This window comes from Podarcis pityusensis, assembly GCF_964106645.2.
Source record: "Podarcis pityusensis genome assembly, chromosome: 9".
Lineage (NCBI taxonomy): Eukaryota > Metazoa > Chordata > Lepidosauria > Squamata > Lacertidae > Podarcis > Podarcis pityusensis.
Genome location: NC_138034.1, coordinates 35,220,501 through 35,245,574, shown reverse-complemented (window position 1 = coordinate 35,245,574; position 25,074 = coordinate 35,220,501). Strand labels below are relative to the sequence as shown.

The 25,074-nt window shown below is 39.9% G+C and overlaps 1 long non-coding RNA gene across 1 annotated transcript in view; it reads left to right on the top strand.

Moving 5' to 3' along the window:
* The window catches only part of LOC308485788, a 55,729-nt gene that overhangs the window by 11,181 nt on the left and 19,474 nt on the right, over window positions 1-25,074 (top strand). Inside the window, exon 2 of the long non-coding RNA XR_013990779.1 lies at window positions 23,388-23,499. This is a non-coding gene — a long non-coding RNA (uncharacterized lncRNA). The remainder of the gene's footprint in view (window positions 1-23,387; window positions 23,500-25,074) is intronic.

The following is a 25,074-nucleotide window of genomic DNA, read 5'->3' as shown; positions in this document are numbered from 1 at the left end:
AGAGAAAGAGCAGTGGCAGACCTTGGGGGTCTCAAATTTCAGCAGCGCCCTGTGCAATGCCAAAATTCGGCCTATCACTTTCCATTCTACATCATAGTTGTGGCGTCTATGAGGTTCCATGCCCAGCGTGACCATACTGGTCGCATTCCCCTAAATCCATATGGGATGATGGAAACAATGTTTAGTATAGATAGTAATTTTCCCATCAGCACTAATTCACACCGAACGTCAAACATAGCTGTACAACATCACAGAAAAGGATTTTTAAAAAATATGTTGTCAGTAAAGTTCCTGGCTGTTCTGAGCAGCAAGATGGCAGTTTCTTGAAGCTTCCGTGGGGAATGTCAAGTAAATATCAGAGCCTCCTTCCTCTTATACCGTGCATGGAAAGAAATCTATCAGCTCATTGTTATTTTGCAGCTAATGGTCTTGATCCAGAGATACAGTTATGCAGCAGCAGGTTGCACATCCATTACTGTATGTAAAGATCTTTTCCTACAAAAAGATTGACTGAAATACAGCAAGGGAAATACTAAAGGTTAGACCTGGAAGATTTTGATCATCTTCTTTCTGATTCAAAATGGATGTTATTTGAAGCGATGCTTTTGTATCCATGGACACAAATGCCTGACACAAAAGTTCTCTGAAAACATACAAATGACATTTAACACGTTTAGGTTTGCTGCTGGCTGTTGGAAGAATAAAGATGCTTCTTCAAACGTTTTAATTTTCTTTGAACCTTTCAGCTATGAACTGAAAAAGGAGGAAGATACAAAGGGCAAGTATTCCTATACAATTACTTCTTGATGAGGGCTGATATTACTAGTATTGTTATGAATCTGGGTGGGGTGCCAGACCCCTCTAATTCCTGGATCTGACAAGTGTTAACAGCTAATCAAGCTTTCTAATCCCTAGTTCCAACAAGTGTTAAAAGCTAATCAAGTCTTTTAATTCCTGGAAACAGCCAAACTAGCTTCCTGGTGAGGTGATTAAGAGGCTTGGTGTGAGAGGGCAAATGGTTGGGGGGCACCTCAACAGAAAAAGACAGAGTTTAGAGCAGAGTTTAGTAGTGAAGTAAAGCAGAAAGCTGAAGAGAGAGAGTCACAGCAATGTTTGAAGGAAATGTTTGATTTTGGTTTGAATTCAAGGCTGTGGCTATGGGAAAAATATGAACCTTTTTGGGGTGTTGATGCTGTGAACCCCTCCATTGTAGGTTCAGGCTGCAAATGATATTCCTGCTGGAGAGCATGAGGTTTGTAGTTTGGTTAGGAATAGTAAACTTGAGTAACCAAGGCTCCCAATGTGTAATTTGTAGTTTGCTTTTTTCCAGTATACAGATCACACTTTCCTAGCCTATGTGTCTTGGGGAGCATGACACAACTGCTTGGAAATTGAGGACATAGAGATCACTTGTGACAAAGGGATATGGCCAGTGTGCGCGATCTTAATCCCCAACACATATATATTTGTACATGCAAAAGGCCACACAAGTACCATCTGCACAGCTTTCCACTTTCTCTGGAACGGAGCCAATATCTAAAGCCACCTGAAGTTAGTTCATTAAGTCAAGAGTCCTCAAAGGAGAAATGGTTAACAATAACAGTAAAAGTCATCGGTCAAGACACATCAACCACAGTGAATGTGCTCATAATAAAATTGAAAGGTCTGAAGTTCATCTCCCTTGTCATGTTTAGCTTCACCTTCTCATCTTATGAATAATATAAGACCCAAGATATGCAAACTGAGCATAGTACCACGGTCCTAACTTACACTGACAAAGCAAGAAATTAAACTACTCACTGTTCCATATTGCTTGCAGGCTCCAGCTATGGCTGATTTTATTGGCAGAGTTCTAGCCATAAATAGAATACAAATCAATTCTATTTTTATAGCTTTCCTCCTACATGTCATCAGAAAGCACTTTACATAAAGAATCAATCACACAGAGATGGAAAAACGAAGCTTTGAAGATTGGATTTAAAACAGGAAACTGATTAGAAGGCTGTACGAGGGTGGGAGGGAGAAGATTGCCCTACATTGCACAATAGTGGTGCAATATGGTACCACATGAAAATAGCAAAGAAGGATAAAAGCAGATCTGTCCTTTCCTTCAAACCTAAATGATGTTAGTGGGTGGGATAGCGCTGTGGTTAGCCAAGGGACAAGCAGGGCACACAGGGCCAATGTGTAGGGTGTGCATTGCATGTACATTTCAGGCAGTGAAGGAGCTGGGGGCCACTGAGCACATATAAGGCTTCAGTACACTGGCCTCTTGGTTGTGGTTCTTAGCATGGATGACCAATAACAGGGAGTAGAGCAGTAGCCAGAAAGGCATTGGTAGCCGAAAAATGGGTTTGGGAAAGGCTGTGGTCTGGTTTATGGGTGTGCTTCACTTGGCTTTGGAGCAATGCTTAGCAGGATGGTATTGACCCTGATGGTAGTCATCCTGCATCCGGGGAAGATTAATATGGCAACAGTAGCTGTCAACCCCAGGAAGAGACGGAGCCCAGAGCATGTGGCCAGGCCAGGCTTTTTATTCAGAGTGGTTATTGCTTCAGATCCAGAGCACTGTCTGTACTAGAGGGAGTTTCCAAGTGGATCCGAGGTGGATTTTGATTGATTTACAACCTTCCATACATGAGGGAGAAATCAGTGAAAATTTCTAGGGATCTGTTAGAGTTTTCTCTAGCCTTTTGAGGTAGTAAAATGTGGGGGAATGAAGTGTCTGCCACCCAATGCCCCTGTACATCCAAAACAAAGTATTTCCCCTAGATATCTATAGCCACAATTTCAGACCATTCAAGTGTCTTATTTTCCAGGGACATCCCAAATTTACAGAAGCCATCCCACTTTTTGATTTGATCTCAGAAGTTCCCACTTTTGCTTAGGGCATCCCTATTTTCATTGGAGAAATGTTAGACGTTATGGAGTTATGTGACCCTAGAGCCAAGGAGATAAGTAACTATGCAACCTTTAGAAGTCATCTGAAGGCAGCCCTATGTAGTTTTATTATGTTTTTCTATGTGTTGGAAGCCACTCTTCTTCTTCTTCTTCTTCTTCTTCTTCTTCTTCTTCTTCTTCTTCTTCTTCTTCTCATTATTATGGAATAGGATGTCCCTATTTTCATCAGAGAAATGTGGGAGGGTATGCAATTTATTCATGGGAATTCCAGTAATGAAAAAATAATTTTCATTGCTTTGAATCATATAGAAATATGATGCCAAAATGTACTGGAGGTATTTTCTTTTAGGAAGACTTTTTCAATTTTACTAATTATTGCTGTGTATCTTTTGTATAATTTGTTTTTAAACAACTTTTATTAATAGTAAACAAAATGTTATGTGAAAGAAATGTTTAAATGAAATTAATGTCTTCTGTCATCCACCTGTACTCACCTATACCCCCCACAAATTCAATGTTCTGTTTTATAGGCTTCTTGAGATTGAATTCCTGACCTTGTTTAGCTGGGTCTCACACTCCCATAATACACAAGCTCTTTGCTTCCTTGCTCACCTCCTGACAGCTAAGCAAAATGTTCTTCACTACATCAAATGCACAGGCCTTGAAATGGGATATGTAACCCAAAGAGATCCACAGATTATTGAAAATATTTTGGGGTGCCTTAAGTCTTTAAAGGTGACCAACACACTCATCTATTAATGCACATAATTCAAAAGTACCCTTGCTTAACACTTTGTATGCTCAACAGCAGCACTCTGAAGTCTGTCCAACCAAAGATGAACTGGATTGATTTTTATTCTGAAGACCAAAAGAAGTAAGATATTTACTAGCTCTTTCATGTGTGTGGAGTTGTGCCACTGGCCTCCCCCCCCCCCCATGGTCACACCAAATATTCAAATAGACTTTAGTTATGCCATGAAAAAAATATAAGGTATTCAGAGAAAGCAGGGATAAGAAATAGATTTTGAGCTTTTGAGTGGAAAAGGAGAGCAGGATGCTGAACATGGATTCTGCAGGTGCGTGCAGAAAAGAAGCTAGAAGCTTCCTGCAACGTCCACTGAAAGTCTCCTTAGTCATAAGCTTAGTTTTGAGCTCAAAGAGAAATGCCTGCAACACAATAAAGGTTAAAAGCATTACATCTGCAGACAAAATGGATGTGTGTTTTGCAAGGCAAAATATTATATTGAAATACGGCATGCAGGGCTACTTTGGGTTTCATTTACTGTGTACTTTGTTTTTCAAGCACTATAGAAATAACAACAAACAACATTAAATAACGTAATGAACAAAAGTGGACGAGAATCTAAACATGCAATAGCACTACTATTTTCACATTATGCAACAGGAATTAGAATTTTTTTGGGGGGGGTAAATCTCATCATCATCATCAGTAGTAGTAGTATTTCCTACTCACTCATCACCAAAAGGTCCCAGGGTGGACTAAAGCATAATAACAACACAGAAAAAAATCCATAACCCCCGAATCAGCAATCCATACAACAGTGATAGGATGGGAGCTCAGGAGCAAAGGAAAGTAAAGAGTTGGCACACTGAAGTGTCTTATGGGACTGCATGGTTGTTCTGCCTTTTGATCAAGGTGGAAGTAAAGGTTATAAATGGCATTGCACACAATTAGTGCTTTTTACAGAGAAATCCAAAAGCAGCGGAGAGAGAGGGAGAAATGAAAATAGGCTCACACAGGCTGGGTGGAAGGTGGGGGCTTTGTGCAAGTTTCTCATTCTTGTCATTTTTTTTTAAAAGTCTTCTTCATTGGAACCAATGAGAGGGAAATAAAGCACATCACCTCAAGGACCAGTGTGATTTCTCTTCCCTTCTGGGGCATGTTGGGGAATGGCAAGGCTGTGCATCCTCTTCCAGAAAACCATGAAATACCCCTGGAAAGACTTATCTTTTCCGCTGCAAAGTCAAAGAGGAACTTGCTGTGGACCTTTCCACAGCCACCCATGGGAGCTTTCTGATGTCAGACCACTCTCTCTGAGGACAATCTTCTCTGTTACTTCAGAGACAAACATCTAATAGCTCTTATGCTCCATGGCATTGTTGCCTTATACAGTATGTGTTATTTTGGGGAAATTTTCTATTCATATGTGTGGGGTTTGGTTTTTTTTTAGATGAAGCCAAGCAACAGCTCTTATATTGATATACTGGAAAGCTAAACATTTCTCCAGTCATACAAAATTGGATTGAAGAACTGTGTACATTAGCCTCCTGGGAAACAGTTATATTTAATAAATAAGAGAAATCAATTCACTTTTATAAGAGTTGGTTTCTTTTCTTGGGATTCTTTGTACTGTAACGATTCTTTCTCCTACAATTTTTTACTCTCTCTCTCTCTCTGTGTGTGTATAAAGAGGGGGGAGGGTACAGAAAATCATATGCAGGAAAGCTGTGGTCTATCTTTTCTATTTTAGCAATAGCATTTCTTGAATTAAAAAAAAAACCCAATTCCAAATGAAATCAGCGAGGCTGCATATACAAGGACCATTATGTTCAACGAGACTTACTCGCAAGTAAATGTGTATCAGATTGCAGTCTTAGGTTCCATATAACTGATATGTGCTAAATTGTTACAAAATAGCTTCTCACTCATTGTGATTTGTATGGAGATGTGTATTAATAGCGTACCGCATTAGAAATAAGCCATAATATTGACAAAATGTATCTTGAACAACGTGAAAGTAGGGTATGATACATAGCTTTGGGTACACATTGATTCATGTTAAAGTCCAAATATATATTTTTCCAGTAACGTTTTCCAAGGAGGAAAATATCAATAGGCTTCAGAGAAGCAGAATAATGTAGGCCAAATGCAAAGCCCAACAGGAGTTGGGCTGAAATAATTTTTTAATCTCAAACCCACCAGAGATAAGCACCCAAAAGCTCTTGTACTACATGACAAGAAGGCAGGTAAACTTTATTTATTTAAAGCTCCCCCAACTGCGTTTCACCATAAATTTAGCATCCCTACGTCTCACATTTTTGTTAAACCCTGGCAAACATAAAGATGTCCCTGACTTCTATTGATTTTGAGAAAGAGAAAGCGGTCACAGATGAATGTGAACTTTGCATCTTGCATTTGAGAGCCTATGTTCTCGTACACAAAGCCAACGATTAAAATTCGCAAAGCTTTACTCAGCCCATCCCCTCTATTTTGATAGCGTATTGGAAACTTCACGATTGAGATTGCAGTCCGAAAACTTTGGTGCAGCTGCAGCAAAGTAACTTTATTTTTTATTGAATTGAGCAGGATCTTTACAACTGAAGAGCACAAGTAGGTGTTGCACTGCAGTCTACATCTTCCCATTTGTTACACTTGCTTCTTTATGACTTTACGTGAATAATTTATACCAGGCTCTCTTTAGAAAATCAATATTTAGCTTCCACATTCTTGAAACAGGAGGCAAAGCACTGACATGAGCTTGAAACAGCTATTGTTCTTTAAAATAGCACAGTACACAGGGACAATGCAATGAAGTATTAAAGGGGCATATGCTTACTAAACAAGAGCCACCTGTAAAAGATGTGGATTTTCATGGGGATTTAATACAAATGAATTGCATAGTTAGTCTCAACTGCTAGAATGGCCTAGCTCAGCCTCCTCCAACCTGGTACCTTCCATAGGTTTTGGAGAACAAACCCCACCGGTTCCAGGCAATACTAGATCTCTAAACCCAACTTTTTTCAGGTTAATTTGCTTTGTTTTGCTTTTTGCTTTTGACATGGCGAGGATTTATAAGTAGAAGGAGGTCTGTAAACCAATATTTTATTTACTTATATGATGGTTTTTTTAATAATGTGCTTTCTGATTTTTACATGCACATTTATGTGCGTGCACATAACATACATATACAGCAAAGCAGCAGTAACAAAACAAACCGAAAATGGGAGAAAAAGCAGCAAATGGATGAGAAAAACAAGAGAGGTAAATTGCAGTCTATAATTGTACAACCAAATAATTAGTTTCATTCTCTTTCAGAGTTTCTGGCCCACGTAGGAGTAATTTCCCCAAAATGTCCCATGAGTCAATAGAGATTGAAATACACCATCCAACATGACAACATACTCAGTACACATTATGAAATTTGTTTGCTTCTGGTCCTTTTGCTTGGTGCTTTCAACTTACAGGCAAGATGTTCCATCACATAAATTTGCCATATTTCATTGTATCAAAAATCAATTACATTAAGATGCAATTATTTGTAACAATGGGCTCATCCACACTTTCCTTTGTCCTGTGATTTCGAGTGATGGGTCCAAGAGGTGGCTCTTCTTCTTCTTCTTCTTCTTCTTCTTCTTCTTCTTCTTCTTCTTCTTTTCCCCCTCTGTTCACTGCTAAATCAGAACAAATGCTCCACCCTGCATCAACAAACTGGTGTTATCTAGCACCTTGGGCTGTGCTTGCTCACTAGGCTCCAACTGCTGTTTTAATTGCAAAAATTAAAAATGGCCCAAATCTTTTTTCAAACTTAAAAATCAATGTATAATCGTTTTGTTGTGGTTTGTTTTGTTTCCCCCCCTCACGATGGTGGTTCACCAAGCTGCATGCACTGAATGAAAAAAAAACCCAGCTCCTGGATAAGGCTATCTCTTCTAACAAGCAGGCTTAAAATTTAATTGTTTAATTGTATGGGAGGATTAGCTATGAAATGGTCAGCCACCCTGAGGCTGTTTAAATGGATTCAAACTTTTCAAGGCGATTAGTGCAATCTTTATCTAATCAAGAATAGAAAACACACTGCATAAAGTTCACTTCGATAAGGTTCACTTAGCTGCTAGCAGTTTGGAGCAGATGTGTGAAGGAGGAGAATATTAACATAAGGAGTCATTAGAGTCAGAACTTAGCCTGTCAATTCAGGCAACCTTCCGTATGCAGCTCCATTGTTATTTCCAACAATGAATGCAAGCAAGTGGTACAACAATCCATATTATTAGTGAGAAGCAATATGAATGTGCAAGATACAGGAGACTTTACCAGCAGGTGAACTCCAAAAGAAGGACCTTAGAAAATGAGAGCTATGTCCAATTGCTGATATGTGGGTTTATACACCCAAAGGCTGGTTTGAATACTGAGGTTACAACCCTAGATACATTAATAACAGATACACTAATCACATTAAATAACAGAGTCTGGGATATAGCTTTTTCCGAGCATCTCACATAACAAAGAAAAGTAACTAAGGGAGAATTTAAATCAGATCATTTTTATAACATTTGTTCTAAATTTTTGACATACATCAATACAACAGAGATGGAACATAGACCCCCCCCCACCTCCCCAATGGTCCAATTAAGCTTGTGGAGAGGATATATTTTAGAAGGTTAGGGTAAAGTGATTTCTCAATGCCTTGGATTGTGACTATAAATGATGCACCACATGAATTAACGTAGGGTATTATTTTTTATTTCCTTCCCCTCCCTTTTATCCAGTTCTTCTTTTTTCCTCTTTCCTTTCGTATCAGTATGTATCATCAGTATGTTTGGTGTTGTTTGTATTTCGTCTGTATTGTAAATAATAATAAAGTTTCTTCAAAAATAAATAAATAACAGAACTTATGTCTGAGTTGTTAAGTAGTCTGAAGGTAGTTTGAACTTCTTATCACAAGTGGAAATGATAGTGAATCATACAATGGAGGTAGGAAGTCTAGAACAAATAAGGAATAGCTGCCTCATTTTCTAGTCCTTGAAATCTCTGTAGTTTGCAGGATGCATCTTTCCATATCCTCCAAGTGTCCCGATTTTCCAGTGATAGTCCTGGAATTACAAAAGCCATCCCGGCTTCTGATTTGATCCTGGAATGTCCCCATTTCCCCTGACAACCTTGGGCAGGAGGATGAGCCAGTGCTTCTGAAATATACTCGGAGTCCTGTAGTGATTTCATGCTCTTTATTGCAGCTTGTAAAACAGTGATTGAATTGCCCCCCAAACCTCAGGATTTTATATACATTATTTACACAATGAGTCCCATCTTATTGGCTGATTCAGCTTCCCTCCTGGAGCCTGACTGGTTTTTTGCTGCAGGCCAATCAGTTGTTGCATTCTATGATCCTACCAGCCTAATAGGCTGATTAACTTCCTCCTGAAGCCTGATTGGTCTTTTCCTGCAATCCAATCAGTTGTTGCATTCTACTTGCCTATTGTTCTAGGATCCAAGCTTAGTACATAACAGCTTCACTCAAGTGAGAACGATGGTGGCTGTAGCGGCTGCAAGACAGCTTCCCTTTGGTTCTCCATGCCCGCTGCTGCTGGCCTCCTCAATTGGCAGCTTGTAGCAGCTGCTAGAGAGCAGGTGAGGAGGAGGAGGAGGAGGAGGAGAGGCTTCCACCTCCAAGACCCAGACCCGCACGACATGCTGGCTCTGAAGGGCAGGCAGAGGACTGGGCGGGAAGAAAGGGGGAATGGAGTGGAGCACAAGGAGTCTTGATTTTATTTATTTTTTAAACTGCTTTGTGTGTCCCTGTCTAATTTTGCCCCTTTCTAAAATTTATCTATTGGTGTGTTTATTGCTTTTTTTTCTTTTTCTTTTTGTAAATCTACCAAAGAATAACATAAAATCTGGAATAAGGGGTTTTCTTGGGACAGTGGAAGGTGTGTGTGCTGTGTCTCATTGGTACAGCTGTGGTGGTGCTCACCCTTCTTCTGATAGGAAATTCTCTGCAAGTGGCGGTCCCACAAAAAATGGGAGTTGATGAGGGTCTGAGAAATGTTGGAGGGTATGTCTTTCTTGTGGCACTCTTTAAGAAACCACTCTATAGCTAACCTGCAAAAGGTGACACAAATTTGCATATGACATAATGCACACGTAAACTTCATGCAAATCGGTGTCCACAAATTTTGTGAGTTGGCTGGAGGGCTCAATCCACAAGCAGTGTACTAGGCCCAGAAAATTCTGTTGGCACCCCCAACTGGGATTACAGTGATTTTTGTATCAGAACTTAGAAAAATTGAAGTCATTTTTAAGAACTGCTAAATGTAGCATCTCTAGCAACTTCAGCAGGAGTCATTTGAGCAAGTGCATATAGTGGCATTTCAAAAGGCATCCTTTTGTATTTCAGAAAAGAATGGAATGACTTCTGTAACAAAGAACGCTTCACTTGTTATCAACTTTACCTCTCACGGGTGTGAATTTGAACTAGAACTTTATGAAGTTATAGTACTTCACTGATATATTTTTTAAAAATATGGGAAGTTGAGTGATTCTGTGAAGACCTATAATGTCTTTCATAAGACAGACATTATGAGGTTAGATAGTGAGAAAGTTCACAGCAATAACTTTACAACTTGCTTTTGCTTTCATGAAATTCAGTGTTTTATTCACTTTGGCGCAAAGCAGGCCAGCAGTTTTGATTCAGATCTTCTGAGCTGCTTAACTGGACATTTTCCCAATTAAAACAAAAAAGGAGTGTAATCTAGTTACCTGAAAAGCTGCCTGTCCCTATATAGACCTGGATAAAATTCTACTTGTGGCACGGTAACCTACAGAATATCACAGGGTGATGACTCAATAATGGGCATTTTGTTTCTGCCTTTGGTGAATAGCAGGAAGTATTTTAAGTAAATTTCCTGAATTTCTGGTTTATTTTAACTGATTTAAATTTTATTATATCTTTTGCAACCTTACAGTACAGAGACTACAGCATTAAGTAGTATAGAAAATGCTGAGGGAAATAAAATAATGTTCAGTATCAACAGGAAAGTGACGTGCACGTATCCATTTTTGCTTTAAATACACAGCACAGAAAGCTTTCCTCTGGGACCTCATTTGCACCAACCTGATTCCATTAGCTGTGACCCTACAGATAATGCTAATATAAGTGCCAGGACCTTCAAGCTTGGGCCTGGATCCCAGCAACCTGAGACTACTATTGATGCCCACCCTGGGCTTCCCTTTGCTTTGATTATGTCTTCTTTACATTTTTAAAATATATGTATATAAACTGGTAGGAAAGGAGGTCCCAGGGTAGGAAAAGGAGTGTATTTAGGAGGCATTGTGCCAGGGATCCCACTGGATCCCAGAGCCAACCCTGAACCTACTGCATGGAGTAACACCAGCATTTCTGTCTAGAAATGTGAGAGCAACTCCATGAACTATTTATTTCTTCTGATTTGATAGCAAGTGAGTTGCTAGTTCCATTTAGCTTCTGCACACAATTTAGGGTGTTAGTTATTGCCTTTAAAGCACATAGAGGCCAGAAAACTGGGAAATCAAAAGCGACAAGAAGTTGCTGCAACCAGCCATGGGCCAGTGGTGGATGGAACCAGAGGCAAAAGTGGGTGATTGTTTCTGTTGTAAATAATAATAATAATAATAATAATTAATAATAATAATAATAAATAACATATTAACTTTGTATACCACCCTTCATTCAAAGATCACAACATAATACAAAATGAGAACACAAAATATATAATAAAACAAAAACAAAGATAAACCAATAACCCCCTCCCTGAAACACATTTAGAAGGCCGTTGTTAATCAGCCCAAACAACGTTATAGAGAAATGTTTTCACCTGGTGCCTAAATATATGAAATGAAGGTGCCAATCACACCTCCCTGGGTGGTTTTACCACTGCCTCCTTCAAGCAGGCGGGGACCACTCCCTCTCGAAAGAAGGCATTAATCACCTCCCCGTCCCAGACGGCTGTCTCCTCCCTGCTAATTTTTATCAGCCAAAAGGAGCAAGGGTCCAGAGGCACTGTCTACCGGGTGGAGCCTCTGATTGGCCAGTTCAAATTTTCTATTGGTGGCCAAATTCACCTCACTGGCCCGGGGAAATCACCAATTGGCTAGCCAAGCTACAACTGCTACCCACCCATGAAAGGGGTAAGCAGCCATTCTCTCACTTGGTCTGTGTTATGTTGAAATCTTTTGGGCTTCTCTCGTAAAAAGACAGCACATAGTAGGAGCATTTTAATTTTTCTCACATAATTTTCTCCCTGTCTGCATTTTTCATGGCTATGTGTTGATTATATTTCTCAGCATATATCTGTACATCATTGAATATGCACTTTAACTGCTAGTTCATGTAGGTGTTCTCTCGCTTTTTAAGTTTAGCACTTAAATTGTTTTTTGATTTTTCAGTTTTGTCACTCACTCTCAACCACAATGGTGCTTTGATTATAGCTCAATGGCTACTGTTGTTAGAAGTTCACTTCTAAATGCAAAACTAAGTTGACATATCAGCATGTAGCTGTGCTTACAATTAATAGGATTAGATTTCCAACTTCTTCATACAGTGATGTAATTAATTTTGATACCTGCAGAGAGATTCAGATGTCTTTCCTCCCACTGTTATGCCAGAATAATGCATTGTAAGAACAGCTGATTGTTGGAGCATAACTCAGCAGCTTATTAACCTTATTTAGGTATCTGCTACTGTGTATCAATTAAATTCTGATTGCCAACCTTTCAACCCCTGTATTAAACACCCATGCAATCAACAATGCTTTGTGTTCTTCCATAATCACAGTGGAGCTATATAATTGGCTGCCAATCTCATGGCTTTCATCATTGGTTGACATAAGTAGCAAATGCTTTTGCCCTATAATGGTGAAAGTGACAGCCTTTTGTACATAATGTGGGACCTGTCTCATTGGCTTAGCTTGTTTTAGTGCAGCAGCAAGGTCCTTCTTTTAGTAGAGTTCTGCTTCTGGTTTGCATATGAATTAACAGCCTGCAGGCGTAGGGGTGCCATATTTTGAAGAGCAAAAAAGAGGACACTTTTTTGCTGACTTTTTAAAAAAATTCATTTTTATTTTACAAGTGTAAAGTTAGAACAACACCAAACACATATCCATATAAAGAGATATCTCTGAATCTCAAGACTTTCCACCATCCCTTCCCTGGATCCTATTGTCAACATTTTCAGCTGCATATTATTTCATAATCTATATTTTGTATCTGTTCATATTGACCATAGTGTTTGCTACATTACAACTGTTAATCGAATTCTTCTGTTGTTTAGTCGTTTAGTCGTGTCCGACCCCATGGACCAGAGCACGCCCAGCACTCCTATCTTCCACTGCCTCCCGCAGTTTGGTCAAACTCATGCTGGTAGGTTCGAGAACACTGTCCAACCATCTCGTCCTCTGTTGTCCCCTTCACTTTGTGCCCTCCATCTTTCCCAACATCAGGGTCTTTTCCAGGGAGTCTTCTCTTCTCATGAGGTGGCCAAAGTATTGGAGCCTCAGCTTCAGGATCTGTCCTTCCAGTGAGCACTCAGGGCTGCTTTCTTAAGAATGGATAGGCTTGTTTAGATGTATTCAAGTCTCCAGGGCCAGATGAACTGCATCCAAGAGTATTAAAAGAACTGGCAGATGTGATCTCAGAACCACTGGCAGTCATCTTTGAGAATTCCTGGAGAACAGGCGAAGTCCCGGCAGACTGGAGGAGGGCAAATGTTGTCCCTATTTTCAAAAAGGGGAAAAGAGAGGACCCAAATAATTACTGCCCAGTCAGTCTGACATCAATACCAGGGAAGATTCTGGAGCAGATCATTAAGCAAACAGTCTGTGAGCACCTAGAAAGGAAAGCTGTGATCACCAATAGTCAGCATGGATTTCTGAAAAATAAGTCATGTCAGACTAACCTGATCTCATTTTTTGACAGAATTACAAGCCTGGTAGATGACGGGAACGCAGTGGATGTAGCCTACCTTGATCTCAGCAAGGCATTTGACAAGGTGCCCCATGATATTCTTGTAAAGAAGCTGGTAAAATGCGGTCTGGACTATGCTACCACTCAGTAGATTTGTAACTGGCTGACTGACCGAACCCCAAAGGGTGCTCATCAATGGTTCCTCTTCATCCTGGAGAAGAGTGACTAGCAGGGTGCCACAGGGTTCTGTCTTGGCCCCGGTCTTATTCAACATCTTTATCAACGACTTGGATGATGGACTCAAGGGCATCCTGATCAAATTTGCAGATGACACCAAACTGGGAGGGGTGGCTAACACCCCAGAGGACAGGATCACACTTCAAAACGACCTTGACAGATTAGAAAACTGGGCCAAACAAACAAGATGAATTTTAACAGGGAGAAATGTAAAGTATTGCACTTGGGCAAAAAAAAAAATGAGAGGCACAAATACAAGATGGGTGACACCTGGCTTGAGAGCAGTACATGTGAAAAGGATCTAGGAGTCTTGGTTGACCACAAACTTGACATGAGCCAACAGAGTGACGCGGCAGCTAAAAAAGCCAATGCAATTCTGGGCTGCATCAATAGGAGTATAGCATCTAGATCAAGGGAAGTAATAGTGCCACTGTATTCTGCTCTGGTCAGACCTCACCTGGAGTACTGTGTCCAGTTCTGGACACCACAGTTCAAGAAGGACACTGACAAACTGGAACGTGTCCAGAGGAGGGCAACCAAAATGGTCAAAGGCCTGGAAATGATGTCTTATGAGGAACGGCTAAGGGAGCTGGGCATGTTTAGCCTGGAGAAGAGGAGGTTAAGGGGTGATATGATAGCCATGCTCAAATATATAAAAGGATGTCACATAGAGGAGGGAGAAATGTTGTTTTCTGCTGCTCCAGAGAAGCGGACACGGAGCAATGGATCCAAACTACAAGAAAGAAGATTCCACCTAAACATTAGGAAGAACTTCCTGACAGTAAGAGCTGTTCGACAGTGGAATTTGCTGCCAAGGAGTGTGGTGGAGTCTCCTTCTTTGGAGGTCTTTAAGCAGAGGCTTGACAACCATATGTCAGGAGTGCTCTGATGGTGTTTCCTGCTTGGCAGGGGGTTGGACTCGATGGCCCTTGTGGTCTCTTCCAACTCTATGATTCTATGATTCTATGATCTTCTTGCAGTCCATGGGACTCTCAAGAGTCTCCTCCAGCACCATAATTCAAAAGCATCAATTCTTTGGCGATCAGCCTTCTTTATGGTCCAGCTCTCACTTCCATACATCACTACTGCAAAAACCATAGCTTTAACTATACAGACCTTTGTTGGCAAGGTGATATCTCTGCTTTTTAAAATGCTGTGTAGGTTTGTCCCATTGAACTTAATGATACTTACCTCTGAGTAGAAATATATAGGAATATGCTCTTAACCATTGGCATTTTCAAGTCTTCTTTGTGAAACCCTGGAAAGCCAATGCCAGCAGACAGTACTGAGCTAGCTGAACCAAAGGACTGACTTATAGGCAGCTTCCTATACTGAACATAGTATATCCCTGAAACACCAAGTGTAATAGTCTTTACTGAAAAAAGATTTAGGCTGAATGTATCTACCAAGAAGTAAGTCTGCTGAACAGCAGGACTTGCAACTTAATAAACATGTATAGGATTGCACTGATAATTATGTTACTAAAACAAAACTCCACCATGTACTTCTTATTGTTGACATCTGGCTTATTCTTTTTCTTAGGAAAATGCCTTTTTTCCTGCCTGTACGTCCTTTTTTAATTTATATGCAATTGCTTCCACATCACTGACCATTAAATAGAAACTGCAGCTTGCCTGCAATTTTTGTGCAGTATTGTTTGTGTAAATTCTGCCATTTTCAGAGACACACAAAATCAATTTGAAATGGCTAATCAACCATAAATGTTTTTCACACCAGGAAATTCTATCATTTTCCAGCACTGCTGTTAGAATACGAAGATTAATGTTAAGTAGCCCCTAGGAAATTGTACGAACGCAGCCAGATTCTTTATTGTTGTACATCTTTGTATAGTGTTATTGAATTGGCATTTGCTGAGGGTTATGGCTTCAAGATTATATTTAAGCTGCTTTGTAATGAAGCTTTCATGAGGACAAAGCTATTTTGTATATAGGGCGTGAAAAGCATTCATGACTACATAGCTTTGAAACTGTGGTCTTTATTTAAGTTAAACAGAAAATAATTATTTCTTAGGGTTGTTTGCCCTTCTGATCTCTATTGGAAGTGTGAAGAAACCATCCAAGATTAGCCCTCGTCTGAAAGAAAGCATATTTGCATTTGTCCCATGACCTGGGTTCAGCCTTCACTAACTAAAGATGAGTTCAAATTTTGGGACTATGCAATGTGATCGGGCTGCTGAATTGCCATTTAGTTGCTGAAGTAGAAGTATCATACAATTCTTCTATCTTCCGAAATCATTCTTCTTCATGCTCCCTGACACCTATGACTTGCTATGTTCCTTTCCTCCCCTTGCAACTTCTTCTGCTCCTGTTTATAGATGCTGAAAAAACTATTGGTAATTGTTCAGATACCTCTTTGGATAATACCTAGGCCTGTTGCAATACAATGCCCTCATTTTGGAAAGAAATTCCAAATACAGGATCAACAATTCTAATCTATGCCTTGGCATCTATAAATCTGTGGCTTCATGGGCATCTGAGCATAACTTGTGTGACACCCTTATGTAACTGTCTCATTCTTCCTGATAATAAGGAAATGTTTTAGCATCCTCCTGGCCTTCTGTATGGCTGCTTCTACCTGCATTTTGGTTTAAGGGTGTGAGACTAAAATTGTGATGGTAACGTCAGCCCCCCCCCCCCGAATTTGAAGGTGCCATTATATATGTGTGTTTGTGATTCATTGATGTTAGGATGGGGAGTCTCATAAATCCTTGTCATCCAGAGTTCCCTTAGAGTTTATACTGTCAAGAATGGGATGAGAAAAGCATAAAGCTCTTTGGGCATTTTAGAAGAACACTGCTGTAACATGCAATGTAAAAAGCTACTACCCTAGCATGTGTATTCTGTTTCACATTGCCTACACTATGCCTGAAAAATTGTGCACTCTATCAGACTGACAGATAAAAATGAGAATATAGCAGCATACAGTAAGAAGTACAAAAAGCTCTTCTGTAATGCTGCAGGTGTTCACATCAAGTCCTGCACAAAATGGAGGTGACAGAAAGAAAATGGAAGCATAATTCTTTAGCAGAAGAACCACAGTCAGCATTTTCCACAGCTGAAAAAGTGTGCACCTAAACATGCATGTGCTCTATTCCAATGGAACATGATGTGGTAGCGCAGTGGTAGAGCAGAAGGCCCCATGCTCAATCTCCACCACCTCCCAGAAAGGCTGGGAGAGTCTGCCTGAAACCCTGGAGCACCATTGCCAAACAGTGTAAGCAAAACTGAGCGATGGAGCAATGGTCTGACTCAAGTAGCTGTGTTCTTAAAGAAGCAAACATAAAAACCAACTGTTTGGTAAGCACAAGGAAGGGGATGTTGAGCTCCTGCAGTCCCTTGTGTCCAATTGATTGGCAGGATTCCAGCCAAGATTGCACAACCCCAGTTAATAAGTGAATTAGCTAGGGAATAATACACACTGCATCCATTTGTGTATTTATTAAAGATGCCTACATAGAAGCCTGCTGCCATGTGCTTATAATCCATAGGCTTTGTTGAAGTGGTGGCTGCTGTGGAGGGATCTGAGGAAGGAATAAAAGTGGCTTCTTCCTTGCCTTTATGCGCAGCAGATGTACAGCTCATATGTTTTATAATGGAACAACTGAAGGTGGTTATAAATCATTCTGTGTTTCTTTCGGGGAATAGTCTTATCACTTCAAAGGGGACTTAAGAGTTATTTGCAAAATATTGATATCGCTGCATTTCAGCTAAGTATAAATTATTTCTCAATTAAATGATAATCACCATCTCTCATATATTCTAAGAACTACTGCCTCAGGTCCTTATGTTAGAAAACACTGCACTGAAAACTGCCCAGAAGTCAGGGCTTCACAAAGACAGTGCATCGTATCTACCAATCAACTATGCTGGGCTCCCTAATACATTTACACACACTCACCCAGATCTAGAGCTGTGTGTGTTCTCATTTGGACTAGAGCTCCTTTATAAATGACATTCTCCAGTCATTTCAATGGTTAAAAACAACTCCAGGATTTCTAACGCACTCTTTTTAGGGAAACTTTTAATATTTGATGAATTGTTGTATTTTAATATTTTGCTTGAAGCCACCCACAGTGGCTAGGGAAACCCAGCCAAATGGGCAGGGTATAAATAATAAATTATTATTATTATTATTATTAGTAGTAGTAGTAGTAGTAGTAGTATATATTTGCGAGGACAACCTCACAGCTCTGTGTAGATTTAACTATTGTTGTTTTTAAAAATGCTGTAGTTGTATTTCAGTTCGTTAATTTGAATACATGACAACTCTACTAACATAACAGTGTGGAGGAAAAATGGAAACCTTATTAAGTTAGCATCTTTAAAAAGAACAGAAATGGGAGCATTATTAAGGGATTGCAAGGTGTTGCAATCATGAAGCATCCACAAAGTAAGTATTATTGGAATTATTTTAACAGATTTGAGAGCTATTTAAAAGATGGCAGCTCATGTGATCTCCCTGCAATTAGTACTCAAATTAAAGCAATTCTCTTTACAAATGAAAAGAGATCTTAATAGATATATCCTTAGGGAAAGAGACACCTAGAATTACCCCCTGACTGGAATAGCAGACACGACTGAACAACATTAGTGCAGTGGAAAGAGCATTAATTTGGCAGTTAAAAAGATTTAAAGAAAAGACAGTGGGGACATTTATTTCTTTAGTACTTCATCTAATTTGCTCTCTTTTCATCTGTGCTTTTGAAATAATTGCTGAATTTTAACAAGTATATCATTGAAATTCATGGCAATTAAAGTTTGGATGGATCCCTTGCCTCCTCCCCTTCTTCTCTCTTTCTCTCCCTTAGCTGATATTTTATATTCTGTGTTAAGTGTTTGGAAAATATCTTTTTTTTTTTTTTTAAAAGAATAATCAGCCACATGACAGGTGAACATTTAGCATAATAAAGAAGTTCATGTTCATACCATTTATTCATTCAAGAACATCACATATCTATAAATTTTAATAATAAGGTAAAATAATATTTCAATATTTATCTAGCACATTTGCCACTAGGATTTAAGGCAGGTTGAATCTAAAAATCAGAATGAGATATTTCTCTTCGAAAGATGTAAGCACAATATAGGCCATTCCTATACAAATGGGTCAGCATTAGCACAAACCTAGCTTATATCAATGGTGGCAGAGGTGCTCTACTATAAAGCATGAACATGGAAGACTTAGATGACAAGATTCCCCATGTGCATAAAGACAAGCTCTGGATCTGCTTCAGACTAGATAGAGGAGGCTACAGGTTGTCCTTCCTTTCAGGATACTGCTCAGTGGGATGGTTTCAACCTTCAGTTCCTCAAAATGGCCCATCCAGCACCCGAACTCAATGCCTTGCCTTTTTAAGACAAGCTAGCAATTCTTTAAATGCTTCAAAGGCCACCCTGTAAGCCTGTGCATCCTGAACAACAGCATCTCATGGAGTGTTTCAAGGAAGTGCTCCATCAGAATTTTCAGCACCCTGGACAGAAGCACTGCCACAGTTAGCTGGGCCCTGTATGAAGTGCCTTGATTTTGGCACCCACTAAAGGAATTGTAATAGCAGCCACTCATATATAGTTACTTGAGAAATCAGCTTATATACTCAGTATATCACTGTGGTGTGTGGAAGTTTCCTGCTCCTGCAAGTTTCAAATATCTTGGAAGCCTGCTCTGCAGTAACTCGGAGCAGGGCTTCTGGTGTTGCTGCTGGTGTTCTGTGAAACAGCACTCATGCTAAGATATCGCAGGCACCCACTAGCTGCACTTTCCAGAAACAATTGAAGATATTTTGGTTCTGACAGACTTTTCCAGCTGGATAAATGGGACATTGCCATGAATGCCTTTTTTTAAAAAAAATGTGTGTGCTTGTTTAACTGTTTTAACTGTTTTTTTTAATTGTAAATTGTTCTGAAACGGTTGTATAGAAGTCAATCAATAACTTATTACAACTATTACCAATAATAATAACCAAGCAGGAAGTTTTTGCCCTTCGATGAGATTGGCTTAGAGAGATTTCCTACAACCACCACTGTATACTCAACACTGTTTACTTCAGATGAAAGTATGTGAGTAATGCTGGGAAATGGGATGTTTTGGTCTGTTTGCAATGGCAGGACAGGGCAGTGCAGTGCAGGAAAATTCAGAGATAAAAGCAACCACACTGGTGAGCAGTCAGAGACACCTTTGTGGTGAATGGAAAGTCCTTAGAACCACCTCTTTTGGCTGTCAGACCTAGCACTGGGGGCAGGAACACCTTTGGAATTAATCTGGTCCACACATTTAAAATTGTGGGGTTGGGCCACTTGTGACTCAGGAAGCTCTCCCTAAATACCAGGAAATATGTGGCTTGAAGAGAAGAATATAGGTAATATAACACCTCAAACTCAACAATGGGTTTTGCTGACCCTGAATTAATGCATTAAAAACATTTGTTGCAAATCCTTGTTGCATCAAAGTTCATAAAGTTGTGCCCATGGTTACCCCAGTCCTGTTATTCCTAGGTTAGGCAGAGATGTATAATTCTCCTCCTCCCCCTCCTCCCCCTCCTCCCCCTCCTCCTCCTCCTCCTCCTCCTCCTCCTCCTCCTCTTCTTCTTCTTCTTCTTCTTCTTCTTCTTCTTCTTCTTCCAGCTACAGAAAACAAAAGAGGGTACAAAGACACAGCAGATATAAATAACCATCAGGACAAAAAATGAAAATTGTGCTTTGTAGAATTTTGAACATGCTTACATTTGGTGTGCTTTGTCACTATGGAGAATAGAGAACCAGCCTGCCTCAAGCAATGACTGAGAACTTGTTGTTCTTGAGAGAAAATGAGTTCCCACTGGAACTTTGAAGAAAGTCAGGTTGCTTGGGGAAGTTCTTAGGAGGAGGCAGCAATCTCGTTAGATATTTTTAGATCCATTTGAAGATGCATTTTAAAGACATTTTAAAATCTTGTCATGTTGCTTGCACTCTACAGAGGAAGCTCAACCTTAAACATAGGTTTGACTAGATTATACATTGCTCACATGAAAGGCACCTCTGACACAGATATCAAAGCCCAAATGCAGTCTAAATCCTCCACGGCTATGGCACTGGGTACAATACTTTGCACAGAATACCCTGTAAACCTTGGTTGTATATTTTCAAAGCATCAGTAAACAGCTGTAGAACATATAGAGTAATAGAGACATACTCAGTTAGGTGGTTGGACAATGAATCATAGTGTTATGAGTTAATGAATACTAGACTCCCTATATTTCTGGGTCCAGAAGGGGTTAGAATTTAATCAAGGCAAATGTTAAAATATAAGCCAGGCCAGTTTCCTGATGAGGTAATCGCCTGGGAGATGAGCCATTTAGAGAAGAAAGGGAAGGTAAACCCCCCAACACATTTTTAAAGGGCATAGGGTGTCAATCAATCCATCTAAAACCAGTTAAAACCTAAAAAGAAAGACATTTTTAAAAGCACAATTCTAAAGCAATTTAAAAGAAGAAGCAGTACTCTTTGCTGTCCAGCAGCAGCCCTTATGCAGCCTGTCAGGCTCAGCCTTGGGCCAGGTGGATAAAAGCAGGAGCAGGGCCCTTAGCATAAAATGACCCTGGAAATGATGCCACGTACTTACAAAGCATCATAAGAACATAATATGAGTCTGCTGGATTAGACCAAAGGCCCATCCACTTCAACATCCTGTTATTACAGTAGTCAACCAGATGCCTGTTGGAAAACCTGCAAACTGGACATGAACACAACAGCACTCTGTCCACCTGCAATTCCTCTGACAGTGAAGGTAGAAGATAGTCATTGTGGCTAGTGGCCATCCTCCATAGGGACATTAGTGGCCCCATTTCAAGTGTGTGGCAGCTGGGGCAGTACCAATAACACATTCAGAAATGCCACACAGAACAGTACTGAAAGTCTGCCCTACCCTTCCACATATCTACCTCTCCTCCCTATGTTTGGAAGGGTTTGGCTGGGTAGAACGTAAGAGATTTACTGCTTGGCACAATGATGTAACGTTAAGCTGTGGGTGAGATTCAGTCATGTGCCTAAATATCCCAATGAAATTAATTAACTGAAAATGTTTAAGCATGGTGAAATTGTATCATATATTTGTGGTGTACTGAAGAAAATTTTGAAGTGTGAGTAATATTTAGCATTGTAACGAGGGAATTGCTGTGTGGGAGAACAGCCTTCTGGAGATAAAATTGTTTAGATACTTCATTGTCAGTAAGCTGGAGTAGGGCTTTTTCGGCTGATACATAATGAATATCCCAGGAGAATCGTATCTGAGCACAGCTGCAAGCAAATGCTGAGTCGCTGATCCCCACCCCACCCCCCAAAATGCTGGAAACAATCATCCATGTCTTCTAAATATTGATTTATAATGAATAATAAAATAATGTCTTATTTTATGAAAGGTCTTTTGTATATTGTCAAATTGCTACCAAACCTAAGGTGGAACAAAGGAATGAAGAACACTGCTATCTAGACAAGCCACTGAACCTTCTAAAGCCACAAGCTGAACTGCCCAACTTCCAAGTAGCTATATGTGTCTGGGCCTGAGTTTTCCCACTCCTGGAGTAGATAGTTGGGTAACTTCTGTCAGAGTAATTCACTGTGCTCAGGAATGGTCAGAAAGGCAGATGAGGGCTCTAGGCTTGTGATTTGAAGGACTGTCTAGAAGTACAGAGCTAAGAACCTACACATGAATATGAGGAAAATGGGTGTGGTTACTTAGTGTGAAAGAAATGCCCTTTACATGTGTTTGGGTCTAGGAGCCAACTCTGAGGGGCTGTGGGGTCTTCGCCCCCCCCCCCCCCGATAAAATATTTCAGGGAGCTGGGGCCGCCAGAGTTGATGGGCATTGCCACTCAAATGGTGTCTGTGACCGTGTCATGTGATCAGTTATTCAGGGCTTACTTGGATCCCCCCAATATCCCCCCAATATTTTATTCAAATTGGCACCCTTGTGCTAAGGGATGTTGCCTCCCATTAGGTATCTTAATCCAGGGCTAAAGCACAGCTTTCAAAATAGGTTCTGATCTTTTCAATGGATCCTTGGCTTGTTTCCACTATGCATCTCATTACAACTGAGTTGTAATTTTTTCGATATGGTGTAAAGTGTCAGCAGCAAAGCATAGATTTTGAGAGACTTGCTTGAATGTTGGTAACAGACCCAAATGAAGCCAGTGGGATCAAGTTGCCTTGAATCCAAATATTCCAGTTTAACTGAGTTTTGGATTAGGGTGTATAGTACCACAACTTCAGATATGAATATTGCATGGATATATTTTTTTAAAAAAATATAATGGCGTTTAGAAACTTTGGCTTCACTCCAGGGGATTTAAAAGCTACAAGAGACATTGGGTGAATCTGTAATTACTGGCTTGAGAGCCTTGCTGTGAGTTGGAACAATTATGTGATATAATTGTTTGAGCAGGAATGTATTAGTGTTTAAAGGAAAGCTCTAATGAGCTGCTTTCCTTACTATGAATTTTTAACTGCCAGGCTTGTCAGTGATTATGAAACAGCACCACTGACGAGAATAAATACTGTTGTATTCACTATGAATTTTAAAGGGAAGACCAAAGGAAATCCCAGCCTGATGAGACTGATTGGAGGAATGAAGCTTCTGATAACAAGGCAGAGGAACCATCTTCAGAGGCTTACAGCTTGTCAACGAGACTTACAGTATGTGCAGTCTACCTCCTTTGTGAAATGTAACAGAAACTTTAGAAGCTTACTGGAAACCAGCTTGGTTGGATTTATGCATAACCCACTCTTATCCATACGTTAACAGAGTCACATAATTAATGCAGAGTCAGAGAGAAAATCAACCCTGACATACTTTACTAAGGAAAGAGAACAAAAATGAGGGTATATGTTGAGGAGAAAGAAACAGAGGTGTTTGGGATTTTAGGGAAGGGCCTTATTGAGAATAGTGTAAGATATGCAAACAAACATACAGAGGTAAACTCCCTAAGAACTACATAACCAATAGGAGCATTTGCTGCCTTAGTGAAGATCATGCCATTCTGTTTGGTTGCCATACCACACTTCCACCCACTGGCTTGGGTAGCAGATGTACACTGAGAACAGAATTAATCCCTTAAATTACAAGCAAATGATCCTTGCTGTTGCATATCCAACACCACATACATACATATGTACATACATAATAGCGTTTTAACCACTATATCAATGGACAGTGGACGTTTCTCTGCTCTAGGCCACTGGAAATCTAATAAAATCTAAGCCATCATGCTGTTTTCCATGAGAAAGTGTCTGTCAGGCATCTCTATGAGAGAAATGGGCCAAGTGATGTCATTTACTGCTCAGAAATCAAGCCCTTTTGGGTCTTCTACAAGTTTACTGCTATAATGTGCTTACTCAGAAACAAGGTCCATTAAGTTCAGTTGCACTTCGGAGATAGAATTGCATAGTGGAAAGTGCAATCCTTTGGCTGCCTTGTCTTCTATTAGTAAGCCCCTCACTCCCACTCCAGTTATTAGATTTCCCCCAGCAACTCTAATATTGGCAAAAAGCCCCTACCTAATTTTTAGGGGCGTATTCAGTGCTAAATAAAATGCAGAGGAGGAGGAAGACAGATACACATTTTACTGGAAATTTGGGCATTTTGTAACCCAAGGAATTCAAGCATAATTCTGATGGAATTATAAAGCAATAAAACTCTTGCAGAGACCAACAACACATCTTTTGCATCTGGGGGAGTAGAAGAATATAAAGAGAAGCAGGTGAGTAGAAGTAGAATTTGATTATTTTAATGACTTTATAGTTATATAATGGCATCCACTGGCATAATTTATGAGTCAGATCTATACTCCAACCCTCAAATTACTTCACAGTTCAAGGGAACAATCTTTCAGCAACCAGAATATTTGGAAATAAGGCTGCAAAGTTGCAAAGCAATGCTCTTCCATTGATTCACTCCACTCAATAGATTTACTCCACTTGAGGCTGCAAAGTCAATTGACAAAAGCTGGAAATCTGGCCTATTTTCTTCAGCATTGGACGTATCGATTAGTCAACCCTTACCTATAATCTTCCGTGTGCTACACTAGGCACAATGTTTAAATCAAACCATTTCTTATGCTTAACTCTGATGGCACACAGCAGTACAGGATTGATTATACAATTGCTCAGAGGTGCTTTGCAAATGTGGGGTCCCGAGTTCCATTCCACCCCACACCTCCTTTTACTTGATCTCTCAAGTAATTGGCATCAGTATGCCACACAGCAATTGAT